At 44.2% G+C, this 16,564-nt stretch overlaps 1 protein-coding gene across 5 annotated transcripts in view; it reads right to left on the reverse strand.

Moving 5' to 3' along the window:
* Positions 1 to 16,564, reverse strand: part of mrpl11 (mitochondrial ribosomal protein L11) — a 93,597-nt gene that overhangs the window by 44,155 nt on the left and 32,878 nt on the right. The window lies entirely within an intron of this gene.

Raw genomic sequence — 16,564 nt, forward strand, 5'->3', positions numbered from 1 at the left:
CATGCATGTTTTTGGAATGTGGGAGGAAAACGGAGTACAGTGGTACCCTGACCTACGATCAGCTCTACCTACGACATGCCCGAGTCGAGGTCCGATGAAAATTTCGATCAAATAATTCGCCCTAGATACGATCAAAATTTCGAGATGCGACCAAGCCAGGTGGCTATGACATGAGAGGCTGTTTATCATTGTAGCGTACTGTCTTTTTTGCCCCATCTCTTTCGTTTATAACAGATATCTACGAGCACTGAATGGTTTCTTTCGCCTACACATGGAGCAGAAAACGCACAACGCGCATGCGCGGGCAAAAAGAGGGCTTTTTGGGTAATGAAGTATACTCGTACACACAGCACCGATAGGCAATGGCACACTTTCTCAGAATAAAACTTCATTACCCACAATCAATACGTGGGTAGGCTGTTATTCCTTCCTTAGCCTGTTAGCTCCCGCGATCCCTCATTCAAGACTACTTCTCGTTGGCAAGTGGTTGTGCGTTATCCTATTGTGAGGACATTTGTGTGCATCATTTTCGGAATATTTTGAAGGGAATACAACAGCAAACAGCCCATAGATAGCGAACGTGAGGGTGGAGGCGTGGCAAACAGCTAACCCGCCCAGAACGAAGGATCCCTGACACGAGAGGGGGAGGGCACGACTGATGTCGACGAAGACAGAGAGGGGGAAAGCAACACAAAAAGGATATCCCAAGCACAATTGCATATATTTCTTGTTATCATGACTTATCATTTCAAATAAGAGGGTGAGATTGAAAAAGCTGTACTCGTTTTGGCAAAAAGGTCATGTAAAGAGCCACTTTTCAAGGGTTTCTTGATAAAAAAAATATCAAGAGAATGCATAAGTGTAACAGCCCGACTGACATACACATTGAATAGATTTCTGTGCGGCAACCCAGAACTGAATGAGGACCAATTGAGTGGAGTGGATGTGGAGTAGCAACATGTCAAAATCTGGAAATGCGCCATACTCAGTGCGCCGCCAGCCTCATGTGGGAGATGGTGATTAGCTTTTCTTGGCTTTAAATGAAAACCCCTTTGTGTACATAATTTTCATTTTGTTTGATATCTTTGTGTGATGTCAATATTTGTTTTTCCACATTCCAACTGAAGTTATCGTTTGCGAGATTGTGATTTCCGAGGTGACTAGAAACGCACCTCTTGCTGTGAAAAAAAGAGCGAAAAGAGCAGTCATTCCTCCTGGGTGCGAGACGGGATCAGGAGTTATTCTACAGGAGTGGGGTGTGGTTTACTTTTTCAATGACACTCGAGATTCGGAGGCAAATGGTAATTTTTCTCATCCACTCCCAATTGATGCTTTCGCCTGCGCTTAAAACAATAATGACTCTCCGTTCAATTTTTAATCCCTCTTTGTTTGAATTTGTCCACACAACAGACAGTGCAAAACAGCGAGAAGCCTTTCTCTGTCAGTACCAGATAGTCGCAGGCTCGAAGAAGAAAGGCCAAGAGTGTCAAGTCAAGAGAAAGGACCTGACGCAGCCACCGAAAGCCTACCGGTTGCCATTTGTTTTCCCGTTTACTGCCAACACTCTCGCACATAACACTTTTGCGCAAAGTTACACATGTACACTAGCACGCTAAATGGCAGATACTGTGATCCTTCCCAACTTTGTGGCTTCAACCTTCGTGGCTTCAGTACATCACATATTTTTATCTGAAGTATAAAAAAAGTTCATAAAAATGTCAAAATTAACGTTGAAACTAACAAGCGAAAGACAGGAGATGAAAAATGTTGGAAGTCAGGGCACCGCTTCTTCCTCGGCGCTGAAATGGGTGGCACTCAAGCCTGGTTGCGTATCCAGAAGAAGAAAGGCACGCCACCATTTCACATCGCGCACAGAAAGACTACGTCGAGCCTGCTCCAGCATTGTTTGGATTTTTAATCACCGTTTCAAATGCCTCTTGCGTCATCTAAGGCATCATAAATGAATATACCGTCCAGACCAAGATGCACGCAACAAAACGGTACGTCATGGAAGAGTTCCCTTACAAAATTCAAGAGAATGGTTGGTTATCTTCTATCTTTTAAAATGGATGAGATTAGCCTTTGTTGGAAGAGGAAGCCTTCACAGACATTCTTATTCAAAGATGAACTGAACGTGCAGGTCATCATCATCATATGTGGGAATCCTGCTGGCTTCATGGTAAATCCAACCTTAATTAATTTAAGTGTGGTTTAATTTACCGTATTTTCTCGCACATACGTCGTATTTGTCGCTCAAATAAATGGTGACGGAATTGAGGGTACCGCTAATACCAAGATCCCAAGATACTTAAACTGCTCCACCTGGGGAAGGACCTGGTCCCTGACCCGGAGAGGGCATGCCACCTCTTTCCGACTGAGGACCACGGGTCTCAGATTTGGAGGTGCTGATTCTCATCCTGACCGCTTCACACTCGGTTGCAAATCGTTCTAGCGAGAGTTGGAGATCACGGCCTGATGAAGCCAACAGAGCCACATCATCTGCAAAAAGCAGGGATGCAATACTGGGGCCACCAAACCGGACCCCCTCAACGCCACGGTTGCGCCTAGATAGTCTGTCCATAAAACTGATGAACACAATCGGTGACATAGGGAGTCCAACCCCCACTGGAAACGGATCTGACTTGCTGCCGGCTACGCGGACCAGACTCTGACACCGGTCATAAAGGGACAGGACCCCACGTAACAGGGGTTACGGAACCCCATATTCCCAGAGTACCCCCCACAAGACTGCCTGGGGGACACGGTCGAACGCCTTCTCCAAGTTCACAAAGCACATGAAGACTGGTTGGGCGAACTCCCATGCTGAGGGTGTAGAGCTGATCCACTGTTCCATGGAAAACGTGTCGGTGAAATTGAGGAAGTCTTCAAAGTATTCGGCCCACCGATTTAAAACATCCCGAGTCGAGGTCAGCAGCGCCCCATCCCTACTATACACTGTGTTGATGGTGCACTGCTTCCCCCCTCTGAGACGTCGGATGGTGGACCAAAATTTCCTTGAAGCCACCCGGAAGTCGTTCTCCATGGCCTCACCAAACTCCTCCCCTTAGCCCAGGTTTTTGCCTCAGAGACGACCAGAACTGCGTGTCGCCTGGCCACCCGGTACCCGTCAGCTGCCTCCGGAGTCCCCATGGCCTAAAGGGCCTGGTAGGACTCCTTTTTCAGCTTGATGGCATCCCTTACCGCCGGTGTCCACCAGCGGGTTCTCGGGTTGCCGCCACGACAGGCACTGACCACCTTGGGGCAGCAGTTACGGCCTGCCGCCTCAGCAATGGAAGCATGGAACATGGTCCACTCGGACTCAATGTCCCCCGCCTCGTCCAGGACATTAGAGAAGCTCCGTCGGAGGTGGGAATCGATACTCCTTCTGACAGGGAACTCCGCCAGGCGTTCCGAGCAGACCCTAACGAAACGTTTGGGTCTCCCGGGCCGCACTGGCATCTGCCCCCACAATCGGAGCCAACTCACCACCAGGTGGTGATCGGTTGACAGGTCCGCTCCTCTCTTCACCCGAGTGTCCAAGACATGCAGCCGCAGGTCCGATGGCACAACCACAAAGTCGATCATCGAACTACAGCCTAGGGTGTCCTGGTGCCAAGTGCACATATGGACACCCTAATGCTTGAACATGGTGTTCATTATTGTCAATCCATGACGACCGAAGAAATCCAACAATAGAACACCACTCGCGTTCCGATCGGGGTGCCGTTTTTCCCAATCAGTCCCTTCCAGCAGAACGAAGGAGTCCCCCGGAGGGGCACTCACCAGCACTCCCTCCAAGGACTCCAAAAAGGGTGGGTACTCTCAACTGCTGTTTGGTGCATACGCACAGACAAGTCAGGTCCCTTCCCCCGACCCGAAGAAAGAGGGATGCTACCTTCTCGTCCACTGGGGTAAATCCCAACATACCGGCACTGAGCCTGGGGGGCAACAAGTATACCCACACCCGCTCGGCGTCTCTCACCGCGGGCAAGTCCAGAGGGAAGAGTGTCCAAACCCCCTCGAGAGGAGTGGTACCGGAACCCAAGCTGTGCGTAGAGGTGAGCCCGACTATGTCGAGCCGGAATTTATCAACCTCACGCACTAGCTCAAGCTCTTTCCCAAACAGAGGGGTGACATTCCACGTCCCAAGAGCTAGTTTCTGCAGCCAGGGATCGGACCACCAAGGATCCCTCCTTTGGGTGCTGCCCAACTGTTGGCGCACCCGACCTCTTTGGCCCCTCTAACAGGTGCTGAGTCCATGTGAGGGGGGAACCATGTCGCATCTTCGGCCTGTGCCCGGCAACCAGGCGCTCGCCATCGCGCCACTCCAGAGTGGCTCCAGGGTGGGGCACCCGGTGACCTGCTTCCGGGCGAGGAAGACGTTTTCCAATTATGTTTTTCATCATTAGAGGTCTTCTGAGTCATGCTATGTCTGAAAAAAAAAACTTATCTTCCATAAAATGTGAAAAACTCACTTGTGCCTGCCATTGCTCACTCAGGGCCCCACCATCTTACCTAGGAATGACAAATAGACCGCTATGGACACACTTCCTGGTTGTACTGCTCACTTGACTTCCTTTTTTAATTTGTCTACGTGCAGGCAACACCCTTTAGGAACGTGCAATCTGCAGACGATCCTTTCGATTCATAAAGTATCGCAGAAATACCACGTACGATGATTTTTCTTAAGATTTTCCCTTCAAAGTAACACATTTCTACTCCCTATTAAAACCATGAATATGGAGTGGAAAATTGTGAATCAAGGGGCTCTTTTATGAGAGAAATTGTAAAATTCAACGATTTTAAGGCAATTTTAAGGGTACGGCTTATACGTTGAGGCGGCGAATATGCGAGAAAATACGGTAATTGATAAAGGACAGCACATGAACAAATTAATTCATATTCATGTTAATTAACATATATATATGCAAATGTGTAAGATTGTAGACAAGGGCTAATTTCTACCTTTAATCCCTTGTGCGGGTAGAAGCTAAACGATGACACACTACACACACGAACGCACGCACACACACACAAGTTTAAGACAGCTTTGTGATCGCAAATTTTGTATCTAAAAGCCAGTCTTTAAGATGAGTGGCGAAGACGTTCGGAGACGGGAGTTCACGTATTGGTATTGAGTTGCAGGTATGTGAAGCACTGACAGAGAAAGTGCTTTGGCTGAATGCACTCTTTTTGAACGGAACTACACAGTCACCTCTTGAGCCAGCCCTTGTTAACATGTTTTTTTTTTTTTATACAAAATCTTGAATCGGAGGAGGTTTGCGATGGAAGATTTTGTAAACCAAGCTGGCATCTGCATATTTAACAGTACTGTCCCTGTTTAGGAGTTTGTGTTATTTAATATTTGACAGTGGTGGTGCATTTTGGGTTTTCTGTCCAATACTTTCAGAACTTGCTTATAAATTGTTTCAATTGGTTGTAGTGTTGTCTTGCACGCCGATTACCAACTTGTTAGGCAGTAAGTCATGTGCAGAGCTGCCAACCTCTGTCAACCCAATTTCTGGAGTACTCTTGTCCCATTTCCGGACTTTTACGTTTTCATCAGGAGTGAATGCGATTCGCGCAAAATTGATATAAAATGGAAAAAATATATAACGTTGGACAATTTAAGTCAAACTGTTATTAACATGTTTTTACATTAATTTAAATATTGTGGTTTTGCAAACTCAGCATAATAAAAATAAGTTTATCTTTGTGTTTGGGTCCTTCTACGTGCGTTTTACAGTCACTAATGCCATGCTGAAGTCGCACTTGCATTTTGTGCAATGTGCAAATGCCGGTCCTTATGGAGATGGCTTCAACATGGTATATTTCGTCGAATACAAACCAATAAACTTCTGCGAGTGTCTGGGTTTTTAATTAGAAGTTTCATCCAAATTTCCATCTTTTTTACGCTTATCCAGAGCAGGCATATTGATAAGACTTACCAGTGCTGTGTACTCCTACTTGCTTTGGAACAACCCCGGAAATGAGAGGATTTGTTTCAAAACAAATGTATTTGTCACTCTTTTTGAGAAGTGCATACAAACAGGCTTAGATATATTTAAATGAAGTTGGGATTTTTCAAGCCAGTTATTCACGCTCGTCATTGCATCTGTGAGTCCCTGTGCATCATGTTTTTGGTCTTTCGCGTGGTCATATAGAATGGCCTCATCGACATACATTTGGTAGGAGACAATCGAAGGACAACAGCTTGGCAGGTCATTTATGTAAATACTGAAGAGCAGTGGACCTAGCACGGACCCTTGCGATACCACAAGACGGTTATTCTGTGAAGTAGATTTAGTATTTTGTATCCTGATTCACTGTGAGTTTACAGTTTAGCATGCTTGGTGAGGAATTAAAATTAGACAGTTTGGTGGGTAATGGTGTCAAATGCGTTTGAAATCAATGGAGGCCACACCAATGAACCAATCTAACCTACAAGTTTGACTATCCTCATGCTTTTAAAAAACAAGAACAAAGCCTTGCTGGCTGTCTACTGGATGAGCAACAAGAAACTTTCAGTTTCATTACGAACACAAAGCTAAACCTCGCTGAAAAAGGGCTGCCTTTCAAGGTCTGGACTGTGCAGGACGTGACCGGACGTTTCGTCGACGGATAATTTGTCGCCGGACACTTCGTCGCCAGACAGTTCGGCGACCGGACATTTCGTCGCCGGCGTTTCGTCGCCCGGACATTTCGTTGCCGGACAATTTGTAAGGTTAGTGGTTAGAATTAGGGTTAGGGGATAGTGGTTAAGGTTAGTGGTCAGGATTAGGGTTTGGGGATAGTGGTTAAGGTTAGGGTTAACCTAACCTCAACCTCGCGAACGATTGTTTTGTTGCATATATAATTATTATCAACCAGGTCATCTCTCTCTCTCAAAATTAAAATCATGAGAGAATTTTTACTTCGGATTTTTTAAAGGAACTTTGACATTAAAATAAAAGGCAATAAATAAAACGAAAATTGTCCGGGTACCGTGCAGGAGGACTTGGACTAAAACTCCCATTAACCTGTTTTTTATTTAAATTTATATCAAGCAGAGAGGAACTATTTTCACTGTGAGTACAGTATTGAAAGTATTTGCATTTTTTTATTTATTGTATATATTTAGATACAAGCAGGGGGCCCTGGCTTTCCCGCTCCCCCTGCTTGTTTAGAACCAAAAGACAGTTGTGGCGCTATAAAAAATTCTTTTTTGAAAAATGGGTTAGATGAGAAAGGAAGATTTCAGTTACACGCAGAGCACAGCAAACGTGAATACAATTATGTACACGTATACAGAAGCCTTTTAGGAAAAAGTAAAGAAAACTGACGGTCAATTTCAAAAGAAAGGATGACGAATTTTACCTATTTAATCAATGTTTGGGTGTTATTTTGTTAAAACATTGTAAACTAAAGTGAAAATATGACGAAAATAAAAACTCAAAATAGCAGTGCTGTTGCTTAGTTCATGCAATTAACTTCAAGCGGAAATGACTAAGCAGAAGCACTGCAGTGTGCAGTGAAGAAAGAATGGATTTTTCAAATTTGCAGAGTGAAATGCTTAAAACTACCACGAGAGCAGCAAGTTAACATATTTATGGTCAGGCATACTCATCGATAATCCTTGCAAATGCTAAAACCTTGAATTTACACACTTAAAGAAATTCAATCACTCGTCTATTAGGATCCGACAGCGGTTTCTGGCCACCATAAAAAATGTCAACTCTCTATGATGCAAGGTTTGGACAAATGTAGCATGAGAATGTTAAAATAAAAATCTACCCATCCATTAATCACGCTTTATCTATTCTATGCTCCCCAAAATATTTTTTCCCTGTCGTGATGGGAAGAGTCGGCGAGACACGATGGTGCTGGCCGCGCTGACCCATTGTACCATATTTTCACACCTATAGAGCGCACTTAAAAGTCTAAAATTTTCTCTATAATGGTCCATGTGCCCAATCGGTCGGTGCGCCTTGTTTGTGCACTAAATAAAATTTTTGTATGGCCCTGATCGCTTGAGTGACTAGTTTTATTTCTTGCCGGCCCGATACTTATTTCGGTCAACCAAGCGGACGTTCACCCTAAAAACAGCCTCCCCGCGCATTCCAAGCATGAGGGTAAATCCATTCAAAACATCCCAGGGGAGTGGCAAGGCATTTGACTTATGTGTGCTCACAGCGCCTTTAACCCTAAAAAACACATACTCAAACAAACAGCATATTAGAGCTCTACAGAGGAAATGCCTGACGTGAATGACAAACCAATGCGGGTGTGAACGCTTGGAAAATGGACTGAAGCCATGGATCGAACACAATTTAACAGCCTTGCTAACGGCTTGGGAGTGATGAATGCCGGATGGCCAACATAGTAGTTTGGGCAAGCAGCGTTGCATGAGTTACGTGACGATTTGGAATGAATTGTCGATGCCGATATAACAGCAAAGAGAATCAAAGGCTTGGGAGTGATGCATGTCGCGAGTTACAATGGATTGTGGATGACTGGTCTGAAGTTGCAGCCAGCACTGTTATTTGAGCTTTCGCCAAAGCTGGAATCAAGTTCCCGGAATACACAACTCTGACCGACAGTGGAGCATAGCATGTTGATCGCCGACCTCTTTATATCAGATACAGACACAACTTGTGTACCATTTACCTCAATAAAGCACTATCAAACTTAGTTTTGCTCGTGCTGTCTTTAAAAAAAACGCTGGTGGCTAGCCTAACATACACTGACAGCTAGCATAGCATACGCTAGCAGCTAGCATAACAGGTACGCTAGCGACTAGCATAAAATACGGTAGCCTAGTGTCATGCTAGTGCCTTTACCGAAGAAGCACCCTATGTATTGACGAAAAACTGAAAATATAACCGCAAATAAGACTGCGCCCTATCAGACAGTGCGTTTTATACAAGTGAAAATACAATAGTTGTAAGGTCGGGCGCCTTTCCACGTCATTTACAAACATCATTTTCTGAAGAATTTCCGCCAGCGAGTTTCCAAGTGCACACACAGACACTCACACATCCATCAATAAATCACGCTTTATAAGGATTATAGAATAGATAAGCATGATTTATGGATGGGCATATGTTTTATAACTTGCATCAAGACAAAAAAGGGTTCCGGGGATCACCTGGAAACTCGGTGGTGGAAATTCTTCAGAAAATAACGTTTGTAAATGAAGTGATAAGGCATCCTACCTTACGACCAATCTGCCACATGGTGCGTTTAGGGCACATGTAAAAACAACGATTCATACATCAACTCTGCTTTCAGCTTTATCAAAAAGATTGAGTTTACATACTTAGAGAAGGTGAAGAAATTCAATCAAAATATGACGAAAATAAAAACTCACAAAATAGCATTGCTGTTGCGTAGTTCATGCAACTAACTTCAAGCGGAAATGACTAAGCAGAAGCACTGCAGTGTGTACTGAAGAAGGAATGGATTTTTCAAATTTGCAGAGTGTAATGCTTAAAACTACCACGAGAGCAGTGAGTTAATATATTTCTGTTCAGGCATACTCATCGATAATCCTTGCAAATGCTCAAACCTTGAATTTACACACTTAGAGAAGGTAAAGAAATTCAATCAATCGTTTATTATGATCCGACAGCGGTTTCTGGCCACGTTAAAAAATGTCAACTCTCTACGTTGCACGCTTTGGAAAAACGTAGCAAGAGAATCATAACATACACATACACACACACATCCACACATCCATCCATGAATCACACTTTATAAGGATTATAGATTAATACATTAGTCTTTGTTGTGGCGAGATCAAAATGGCTGTTCTTTTCACTAGCAAAATTCAACATACGACACAAGGGGCGTGGCCGATCTGCTTAAACTACCATCTGACGCACGCAGCCAGCCTGCTCTTGCCCTTACACGAACAATTGATTACATTGACGGCATATGGGAAGCATCACGTGATTAGAAAAAACATGGCCGCCGTGGATGCAACATAACAAACCAGGGATTTCTTAACTCATTGGCTGCTGTTGACAGCTACAGCTGAGTCGGAGATGCGCTAAAAATGAGCTGATTTCACATACAATAGAGTAATGTCAGTATGTTACAATTTAGAACACCCAAAACAGATAAACAACCTTCCAGCTATTCTAACTGCTTGAATTCATATTCATATAGAATGAAAAGGAATACAATAAATTTTGAAAATTAAAGTACTACAGCAAAAAATGTGAAAAAATCAAAACAAAAATAATATTACACGCTCGTGACCCTCGTCAGGAGGGTAAGCTGCTCGGAAAAAGAATAAATAAAAGTAATATGGAAAATTAACTGAAAATAATCAAGAAAATATATTAAAATAATTTTAAAAATAATAATTTATTAAAGAATTCCTGCATTTTTGTTTTTCACATTTAAAAAAAAATCAGTTTGTGAAGCAAAGTCTCAATTTATACAGAAATGGCATTTTTATGTTTATATAAAATGGCCCATAACTTAATAGAATGCTTTTTTTTCATATTGCCGACCACTAAGTGACAAATACACAGTGAACAATTACCAAGACAGACATGGAGTGCCACATAGAAGACAAAGCACCTGTTTTCTCTATGGACGCACGCCTTGCAGCGCTCATATTTGCGGGACAGACTGCTAGTTAAATGTTTCATGACAGAGTTCTCTGTGAATGCTGCAGCGGAGAGAGAAAACTTCAAAGTACCATATTTTCACACTTATAGGGCGCACTGACTTTCTAAACTCTCAGTTGCGGGCGCAGTTTCTCTATTTTGGCCATACACAAGGAACTTCGGCTCAATGGGTGCAACAGATGGTAGTAGTACGACCATGTGGGATTCTGTAGCCCTATAGGTGTGAATATATGGTAAAGCGGTTCCAATAAAGAATTTCCAATGATTTTTACAAAAAAATTAAACACAGGGTGTGTTGCAGTCACAACTGGTTCAGTTCCTATGCTGGTGACGTGAATTTGTGCATCAGTCGGATTTTGCCGTGAAAGTCACAGTTGATACTACAGATGTGACCGAACACTTTCGGCCGATAAAATACAGTTTTTCAGATTTCAGTTTAAAAACCGAAAGTTTACCTCGGAACAGTGTGAAGAACCTTAGTTCTCTTGTGATTATGTAATCAAAAGACGGTGGGAGGCAACATGCGACCCAAGACAGTATTAGAGACAATTTACGCGACGGATGCTGCTTTGTTTTATATAGTGTGGGGAGGAAAAGCAAGAGAAGGGGAGAAAGGGGAGAAAGATGACTGATTACGAATCTGAAGACGAAACGGACAAGGTAGAATGATGAGGTTTGAATTACTGACATCTGAGAAGTACCTGAAATATTAGCCAAATTACGACTAATCTTTCGGCTAACATTATACATACTAAACTATTACCGTGTGTAAAAAGGAATATATATATATATAAATATATATATTATATATATATATATATATATTTATATATTTATATATATATATATATATATATATATATATATATATATATATATGATTATTATTCCACTTGGTTTGTTAGGGTTTGCCATTGTCATGTTTTTTTTCTACAATGAGGTAGCTTTACAACAAAGCCACAGCATTGGCAAATTAATTGTATAAATAAGTAGCATTCAGCCTTTCAGTTTTCGGTTGGAATCATCCAATCCATTTCAATTGGGAAAGGCTGGTAACAAATTGTAATTCATGAGTCCTCTCAGTATGTATGAGAACCAATAAGTTAAACACATTACTGATGGTCAACATAAGTCTGCATGAAATGAAACAATTCTGCACATTTTCCTCAAATTCAACCGTTCTCACATTGTACATTTCATTTCCTGGTATTTATGACTCTTATTTGCAGGAGGTGCTATTCAATTATTTTAATATGATTCATCGAATGGAGGCAGCAAGGTTGCTCTCTAGAGTGTACTGTGAAAAACCTCAGAGCACAAATGGAGTGGGAGGGACATTTACAGAAATGTTTACGGCAAATCACTTTTCACTTGACGCCGAAAGAGGTAACAATGTCCTTGAATCCCCTGTTCGACTCTGTCGTGATAAAAAATAGACCGTGATAGTCTGCATCCTGTGCTGCATGCTTTATTCAAATACGCCGTATTATTTGGTTTCTGTTTTAACCGTACCAAGAAAGAAAATGAGAAATGGAGCTACTGAGACCGAAGCCATTCATTGTCACTACCAAAAATTTGAATATACTTGTCAAGTCAACTTTGGAGAAGATATGTCTGCCCCTCCTCCAGGCCAACAGAGGGCAGAAAAGAAAACCCAAACAAAAGTCACCTCGCCTCATTTCCTGCCTAAGATCATAGGGCATGAGCCAGGATGTAACCATTCAGATTCAAGCCTTGAAAGTAGACAGGCGAGAAAGAAGCAAGGAATACCAAGGAATACCCTTCAGACCCGATCACACGCAACTGGTAGGATAAAATAAGTACCACCTAAATGCCAGCTGATTGATGCTTAATTTGCTTCTCGCAACCTTAAGTTGCATTCTTTGTATTTTCCCTTAACTTGGATTACTCATATGACCTATCTCTGTAAAGTGAATATTGGTGTTTGATTTACTCGATCAGTTAATGTACCCATGCACTTCCACTCTATCATTTCAACACTCTCCTGCTTTTCTGTAGTAAATTCAAGATGCTAGTGGTAAACTCAAGAGCAACAATTTGATCACCATAGTAACGTGAAACTTGAATGACGTCACATGCTCCCTCCTTTCCCCTTTCTTTAAGGTTTTCAACCTAACCACTTCCTATCACCATTAACTTCAATAAAAGTGTAAACTGGAAGAATTTGAGTTGTTCCTGCGTTGATAAGATCGGGGCCCCTTTTCAAGTTTGGGGCAAAATTTGAAGAAAAGGAGAGATAACTTGACAGTTGAAAACCAGCGTGGCATCATAGACAAAGGATTAAAGGCCTTGAGTCAAAGCCAACGCAGTCGTCGGAAGGGCCTCAAGCCATGGCGGAAGAAGCCACTGGGAAAACAATTGAGCAGCTAAGGCTCGAAAGGGCCAAAGCAGAAAGAGCCTTCTTCAATCAAGCCAGGTACCTAAGGAAAGAGGCAAGAAAACTGGAGAAATCAAAGTTGCTGAGGGAATACAATAGGTTCTATGCACAAGCACGAGAGGTAGATAACACCAATAGCGATTACGAACTCGGCCTCCTTGCCGAACGGGGAGGTTCTGAGGAAAATATCGGAGGAATATTGGAGAAAATAAAGAAGACCCAAGAAGACTGTGATACCAAGCTGACAGAAGTAAGGGAGATAGTACAATTAAGTCTCTGGGAGAAATGCGTCAGGACTAAGCTCACGTCTGCAATGACGGAAGCAGAAATATTCTGCGGACACGCCCTGAGGACCCCAGTGACGGCGTGTAATGATGCCTATGAACGGCAAGTAACCCACGCTAAAAGAAGCTTACTTGAGCTCATGACAGCGTTCGAGGAATGGGAAGAATGGATCCCAAAAGAAGAAAGACCCACCTGGGAGAAAAGACTACAAGACCTAAGAGAAAAGAGGGTCGCCATCAATACAAGGGAGGCAGAACACCTACAAATGTCCAAGGAGGAGGGAAAAGGACAAGAAGGAACCCTCCGAACAAAGCCTGCAGAACAGGCACCCGGTCTCAAAATTAAGGCCACTAGTCTGCCCAAATTCGATGGCTCCAGAAGAGATTTCTACCCGTGGAAGAGGACCTGGGAAAGCCTTCAGAAACAAGGCGAGCCAACTGGCTCGAAGGAAGCCCGAAGGCTCCAACTCCTTGAAAGTGTGGATGGGAGGATCTGCAGAGACCTAAGCCTGTCCACCTGTCAGACCGCCGAAGACATGTTCAGGGTACTGGAAAACCGATTTGGAAACAAAGCAACAATAGCCGTGGAAATTCTTGAAGGCCTGGAAAGATTCCCGATCCTGACATCAGACCAACCCCGGAAAGTGATCGACATGATCCAGGCAATCGAAAAGGCCCTCAACGATCTAATAGAACTCGACCACGCTGGAGCCATCAAAAATCTGCTTGTAATCAGATCAATAGAGAGGAAATTACCAGAAAGAATAAAGATGAACTGGTTAGACTTCAAGGCCAACGAAGCTAATGGAGTCAACCCAGAGAACCACTTTGACAGCCTCCTAAGGTACCTGAAGGGCCAAGAGGGGGTCTTGGAGGAGGCCGAGCAGCTTAGTGCACCTCTGAAGCCCGAAAGAAGATCAGTAGAACCGAGGCCAAGCGAACCCAGAAGGTACGCCTCAACCAAGTCCACGAGCAAAGGGGGATGTGTCGTCTGCGGGGAAGAGGGGCACGGAGAGAAGCTGTTCTTCTGCAAGGCGTTCAAAAACCTGAAACCGAAAGACAAGTTGAGTGCAGTTGAAAGGTTGGGAGCCTGCAAAAAGTGCCTAGGGTGTCACAAGGATGAAAGCGAATGCAGGGACACTTACTTGTGCAGGAAACAGAGCTGCAAGAAAGACCATCACTTTTTCCTGTGTCAGAGAGAAAAAGCGACACCAAGACCAAACGCAGGGAGGCACGAATTGACAGAACGACAACAGCGATTCATGTCTGGACTGTCCCCCGAAGCAGCAGAAGAATGCAAGAGAGCCTTCACAAATGTTTCGGCAAGGTCGCTCTGCACCGACAAGTCTGCAGGAATGGGGCATGGTGAAGGAGAGGAACTCCCAGTGATGCTCATGCTCCTCGAAGTAACAGCCAATGCAGGTCAGAAGATCGGAACACTGATTGACTTGGCGTCTGATACTAACTACATCACCCACAGCGCAGCCAAGAGACTCAACCTCAGAAGTGAGAAGGTCACTCTATTGGTTCACGGTGTTGGGAGGATGGTTCTGAAAGAAAGAACTAAAAAATATCTGCTCCGCGTGAGAATCAAGACACCCACGGGGACGGTAAGAGACCATGAACCCACTTGCTATGGTTTGAAAGAAATAGCCAAGATAAGTAGAACCATCAAACCTGAAGAACTGAAAGGGTTCTTCCCAGAAGTCAGCTTAGAGGACCTGCACAGGCCAGAGCAGGTCGAGCTCCTCATCGGTCACCGGGAAGGACGCCTCGCACCACAGAGAGTGAAAGTGATCGGCGACCTCGTCTTGTGGGACGGACCATTGGGGAAGACCGTTGGTGGAACGCACCCAGACCTCTTTGAGGAAGAGAGTGTGGCAGCTCGCACATCCAAAACACACTTTGCACGGTCCATGAGGGCCACGGCTGTGAAATACCAAGAACTCAGAGAATCAAAGGAATTCAAAGCTGAAACGAGAAGCACTGTCACAGACAAAGAATTCCTCAACTGGTGGAAATGGGACAGTATTGGGGCAGCCTGCGAACCAAAGTGTGGAGGATGCAGATGTGGAAACTGCCAGCCAGGAGGCAAGGAGATGACACTGAGCGAGGAGAGAGAGCTGGAAGTCATCAGAAAAGGCCTCACCTATGTCACCACCGATGATCACGTCGACCAACCTCACTGGGACACGAAATACCCATGGATCGAAGACCCCATGTCTCTACCCTACAACAGAAGTGGAGTAGAAGCAACCTTCCTGAGGACAGAAAAACAACTCAAGAAAGAACCCAAGTGGAAGGTGGCATACGCATCCCAAGTCCATGAAATGGTGGAAAGAAGAGCAGCGAAGAAACTCAGCAAAGAAATGATCACCAATTGGAGAGGACCGGTGTGGTACGTTAGCCACTTGGTAGCGCCAAACCCTCACTCCGTCACCACACCAGTGCGCCTAGTCTGGAACAGCAGCCAGAAGTTCAAGGGACTTAGCATGAACGATATCCTGTTGAAAGGACCAGACGTCCTCAACCCAATCCGAGCAGTTTTACTCAGATTCCGAAGAGGAGTGCATGCAGCCCTTGGAGACATCAAGAAGATGTACAACTCAGTGTGGTTGGAAGAACCAGAAATGCACCTACACAGATTTCTTTGGAGAGACACAGAAGAAAGTGAAATTGAGGAGTATGCCATCACCCGAGTCAACATTGGCGATCGTCCAGCAGGATGCATTGCACAGCTGGCGATGAGAGAGACTGCAAAGCTACCCATGTTTGCTCACCTAAAAGAGGAGTGCAGAATCCTGGAGGAAGACTCTTACGTTGACGATGTGCTGACCTCTCATAACGACTTGGAAAAACTGGATGGATACACCAAAAGGGTTGAAGAGATCCTGAAAGCAGGTGGCTTCATCCTCAAACCCTGGCTCCGGTCAGGCCAAAGTGGGAGGGAGATACTCACAGCAGGAGCATCTTCCAGCAATATACTCATTCTACCAAATCAAAGAAGAGGAGAAGACGACAAAGCCCTTGGAGTCGGCTACATTGTCGAAAGCGACAAACTGTACCCCATGACCTCAGTCAACTTCTCTAAGAGAAGAAAGAAAATGAGAGTGGGTCAAAACCTCCTGGAAGAAGAGGTGAGAGAAAACACTCCCAAACCACTGACCAGGAGACAATTACTAAGCCAGGTAGCTGGCCTCTATGATCCGATAGGCCTTGTCACCCCCGCCAAACAGAAGGGTGCCATTCTGGTCAGGAAAGCT

The sequence above is a fragment of the Stigmatopora argus genome, chromosome 9 (assembly GCF_051989625.1).
Source record: "Stigmatopora argus isolate UIUO_Sarg chromosome 9, RoL_Sarg_1.0, whole genome shotgun sequence".
NCBI classification, from domain to species: Eukaryota; Metazoa; Chordata; class Actinopteri; order Syngnathiformes; family Syngnathidae; genus Stigmatopora; species Stigmatopora argus.